This window comes from Neofelis nebulosa, chromosome 14, assembly GCF_028018385.1.
Source record: "Neofelis nebulosa isolate mNeoNeb1 chromosome 14, mNeoNeb1.pri, whole genome shotgun sequence".
In the NCBI taxonomy this organism is placed as follows: Eukaryota; Metazoa; Chordata; class Mammalia; order Carnivora; family Felidae; genus Neofelis; species Neofelis nebulosa.
Genome location: NC_080795.1, coordinates 8519205 through 8524405, shown reverse-complemented (window position 1 = coordinate 8524405; position 5201 = coordinate 8519205). Strand labels below are relative to the sequence as shown.

General features: G+C 38.0%; 1 pseudogene; it reads right to left on the bottom strand.

Annotated features, from left to right (window-relative positions):
- Positions 1 to 2949: 2949 nt before the first annotated feature.
- Positions 2950 to 3222, bottom strand: LOC131494852 (ATP synthase subunit ATP5MJ, mitochondrial-like; annotated as a pseudogene).
- Between the last annotated feature and the right edge of the window lie 1979 nt (positions 3223 to 5201).

The window sequence follows — 5201 nt, the reverse complement described above, 5'->3', positions numbered from 1 at the left end:
GGAATTTGGATGATATTCCGTGAGGTACCATCCCATCCTAAAGGGATCTTTCTGAAAAGCCTTGCAGTGAGAAGTTAGTCCTTTTGCATTTCCTGTGAGTGCAGGGAAACAGATCATGGGAGAAATTGGTTACAGGTAAGGCCAAGGGATCTTTGGCAACATGTACAGATCAGAACTTCTGCTGACAAATCCAACAGTCAGAAAGGTTCCCCCACACACATACTTAGCAATGGCCTGGGAGATATAGATAATGGTGCTCTCTTCCCAGGCCAATGCCAGAGTAAAGGACATAAAGAAAAGAATAAAGGGCTTTATGTTTAGTTAAAGTAGAAAGTCCTAATCCATCAAATTTGGAGAAAGCAGTCTACCTTGATGTCAGATCACTGTCCTCCTCCTCAATTTGATTTGGAAGCCTCCAGGACTTGCACAGGACTGGATGTCAGGAAAAACCTCCTTCAGATGTCCAATGTGCAGTCAAGGCCCAAGTCCCTGAAGTTTGGCTGCCATCCCGGTAATGGGAAAGACTTCTTATAGTCCCTTCCAAGGAGATTTAGGAGCAGTCTTCGTTCTTTAGTGACTCCAAATCAGATGAGTGGGACAAAATTGGAAGTGTTAGGTTGAAGAGTTGTAGCCAGATATTTGAGGAAACCAGGAGAATTCTGGATTTCTAGTTTACAGGTGTATAGCCAAACCTCAAAGACAATTAACAGGGCTAGAATCTAACGTAGACAAAGGTGCAAACATATTTTTTCTCTCTACATGCCCCATCTCTCTACAAGTATCCCCATTTTTTTTTTTTTTTTTTTTTTTTTTTTACTAAAGATAAAACTAATTCGTTTGCATTAAACTTGGCCTGGTTACTCACACACATGTAGCAGAAATATTGATTGACCTTGCAAGTTCTTTTTAAGACCAATTTGCTGGAACTTTTCACAAGGTGTCTCAGACTGAACTATCATCGCCTCTGAGGCCAGGAAGCCAAGTCAAGGACTGGCCGTCAGATTTATCTGAAATACCGTTTCAGTCAAAGTCTTGGTAATCTAGCCAGTGCCCTCAGTTGTGTCCTGTTACAAGAAGAAGAGATTTTTAATAAACGTATGCAAATAACTATCATGTCATGAAAAGAACACTCGAGAGTTTCCAAACTCTAAAGGGATCAGGTAGGCAGAAAAAAAATAAACGTGTTCATCTTTGTTTACAAAGGTATACTACTCGTTCAACTTGAATCTAGTATGTACAATAGAAATTCTTACCTAGTTTGGTTTTATGCTCTTCAAGGTATCACAAACCTATATTTGTCAAAAGTCCTCTCCATGAATCTCCTTGAAGCTCAGGTACTTTTGTGGGAACATTTTTGTAACAGCTTCAGAGTAAAACAATAGCGACCCATGAAAAGACTGAAAGATGCTTATTCTCAAACCCCTGAGGAGAGTTCATTATAACGGAATTGACAAGGAAATTTGGTTATTTCTGTGACATGCCACATTTGAAGATAATAATTGGAATTATGACTGATAACATTATACTAAGACATATCAGGTTTCCAAGAATTTCACACAATTTCTGGAACACTTACATACCTACGCAAATAAAACATAAAGAAGGCTTAGTATTACTTCTTTTTTTCATTTTAGGTGGGGGGTGGGGAGGGGCAGGTGGGGAGAGAGAGAATCCTAAGCAGGCTCCACACTCAGTGCAGAGCCCAGCACAGGGCTTGCTCTCACGACCCTGGGATCATGACCAGAGCTGAAATCAAGAGTCAGATGTTCAACCGACTGAGCCACCTAGGCTCCCCCTTAGTATGACTTGTTATTTTACAATGCTTCCTATATAATATAACATAGCAAATCAGCCTAATTAGTTTAACATCTCCTTTTTTATAAGAAGAGAGAACAAATCTTTTGAGATGTTCCAGAGACTCTCTGGAAAATCTAAACATTAGGTTGACTACAAAAGACTGTATTTCAAATTTGATTTGGGGGCAAGTTTGTCAAAAATATCAAAAGGTTTTGACACACTTGGTCTAATCAGATCTAGGTCACCACGAAATAATACTCAGTTATCCATTTAACCATAGTGACAGCAAAAGACTTCATAGGCAAACATAGAAGATCACAGGGTTCTGAGCGAGATTTAGCTCTGTGTGTTCTACTAGATTTAAGGAATCAAAGACCTGATACGGACAATAAATACAGGAAACTATTTTGACAAAAAGATCACTTGAAAGTAAGGGAGGGGCGCCTGGGTGGCTCAGTTGGTTAAGCATATGACTTCGGCTCAAGTCATGATCTCACGGTTCGTGAGTTCGAGCCCCGCATCGGGCTCTGTGCTGACAGCTCAGAACCTGGAGCCTGCTTTGCATTCTGTGTTTCCCTCTTGCTCTGCCCCTCCCCCACTTGCGCTCTTTCTCTCTCTCTCTTTCTCAAAAATAAATAAACATTAAAAATTTTTTTTTCTTAAAAAAAGTTAAGGGAAACCCTTTGTTTATAATTTCTTATGAAAAGGAGATCAACAATTCAAGAAAACTTTCAGTAGATAAAAGAAAATTTAGGTTTGGTTTTGCATAAGTACACTATTGATATCAAAGTTTCCTTTTAGCCTTTTAGCCTTTCATTTAGCTTGACCATGCATAAAATTTCTTTCTCAAGCTTCCTTTCCACAAGCCTTCTACAAGTTGTTTGCTTGTTTGTTTGTTTGTTTTTTACATTCAGATTTTGTCCTATGTTCTTCCTCTCTAAACGGTCTTGCTTTCAAACAAAATTACTTTCTTTTCCCTCAATAAAAATGCCTCACTATTCTCCACACTTCCTCTTATAGAAAACACACATCCTGCTTTCCTTGCATGTTTCCCTTATTATTTCCAGTAGTCTTAATTACATTTATTAAAATATATATGTTTTTTGCACCTCACAGGTACATTTATTCACACCAGAAAGGAAACAACACATCTACATATGTATAGCGACGCTCCATGGTCCCATCCAATAGGGCTCGCTGCGATTTGCAGCCAGCCTGATGTCCCATCGGATGTAAAGCTGGTTAATGATGACCACGAGCAGGTGGAGAACTCAAAGCTTTCAGAGCTTTACTTCCTTTATCAGCATTCCTGATTTCATAAACGATGAAGCCCATCAACCCCATTCCTACCCAAATCTACCAGTAAACTTGGCTATGGTAGGGTTTCGTGGGGACCCAAACATTTTCAACAAGGCTTTGAAGCATCACGGTGCAGGACACCCAGCTCAGGCCACCCCAACCAGCAAGGCCAACGAGTGGGAAAGGTGACTGAGGGCACGTCGTTTATTGGCATTCTTAACCATTTGAACCCAACCTTAATTTCCAGTGAAAACTCACAAGTAAGCAATGGTGAATTTCCTGTGACATCAGCTTTCTTTAGATTGGCGCATTTATTAAAATAGGGTAATAGGATATGCATAGGCCTTTTTCAGTATAGCACTAACCCATCCGAATATGTTTTAGTTTCTCTGTCACAAGAAGCCAAAAGTACGTAAAACTGTGTTCATAATCAATGATTCAGTTTTATGTTATTTGGCAATGATCTAGATCTTTAATGACTATCTATCATCTGATTTAACTTAGCAAAACTCTAAGGTTTTAAGTTACCAAAAAGATTGGGGTAAACTATTTAAGTAGACATGAATATTGCTGAAAAGTTCATTTATAAACTATTATCTTATATCTATTAATAAAGGATTTTTAATAATTATGTTTAGATTCGTCATGAAAATTATATGAGATATTAAACAGTTAACCATCATCTTAAATTATCATTTTTGCTGACAAAGTTCTAAGAGACAACACAAATTCATCTGACCTTTAGTAAGCCTGAGTAGAATAAAAATATTATATTTAGTGCTAAAAACTCTAAAAGCATGACTGTCTTAATTAAACCAACAAGATTAAAGTGGCTTTAATACTGAATTTTTTCCCTAAATCACATGAACCTAAAATTCATTCGGATTAAGTTTCTATTATATTTCTGAGAATTTAATTTATTTAAGTGTTTCGTGTTCTTTAAGCCAGTTAAATAGATCTCTTTTAGAAATTAATTTTGAAAATACCATCTGCAGGTAAAAAATACCACACATCTACACCTCCACAGAGACGCACATGAACGTACAGACAGATGCAAACACAGACGTTATACCTCCCATTTTAAAATGTCTGCCATGAATTAGATACGATAATACAACACTCACTAATTACAAAAGGAATTGAATCGACTCAAATAACTTTCCTTCTTTCCTTCTCCTTCTGATAAAAATTGCTGTCTTTTAAAGATTGCAAAGTTTGCATATCAAAGAGATGGTCCAGGTAAGAGTTCTGGAGAACTCCGGAATTTTGGAGAAGACCCTGGGTAGAATCTTGACAGCACAAGGCACATGGGGAAAAAATGCAAGATTTTGGTTCCCTCGGCCCAATACGTACAAGCCTTTGGGATGAATAGGAGAGGCTTGGGGTTTGGTAAATAGGATTGGTGGGCTTGGAATTGTTTCCGGAGCCACACCTGTGGTCCTGCAAAGACTAAATTTGTACAAAGATACCCATTTTTAATTCATGGAAGAATTCAGTTGCCACCTAAATGATATCAAAGGCCTGGAGCCCCCATCCACCATTCACCTGTTAGAATGTTTTTCTTTCCCTCTGAGTACATTTAGCTTAGAGGAGAAGGCCTAACAACAAAATTCTATTGGCCTCCGAATACCAGCTTCCAATTTGGTCAAATTTATGATAGCAAAGTTACTAAATCCTTTCAAATGTCTTGTCAGATTTACCTGGGACAGACAGTACCTATTTCTGGCAGCATTAAATAATTCCATGGGCCCAAGAGACATCTTCCAAGAGGGTATAAAATGCATTCTCTTCACAAGATCTAAAGTCACTCCCAAAGATAGCCAAAAGGACTGACAAACTGTATGTCCCAGGCAGGCAGAAAGTCAAGCCAAGTTTGTAAAATGAGGCCAACAAGAAGGCAATAGCTACTCTGGGAGAGAAAGTATCAATAAGGAATCAATCTGGATTTGGAAAGGAAGGAACAATGTGAAATTTTATTTTCCTCTCTTGACTGGGCTTAGAAGTTAATCTATTTACAAAAGCATGCAAGAATCCTCCCTGGTTTAAGAAATTCTTTTTTTTTTTTAATTTTTAATCTTTATTTATTTTTGAGAGAGAGACAGCAT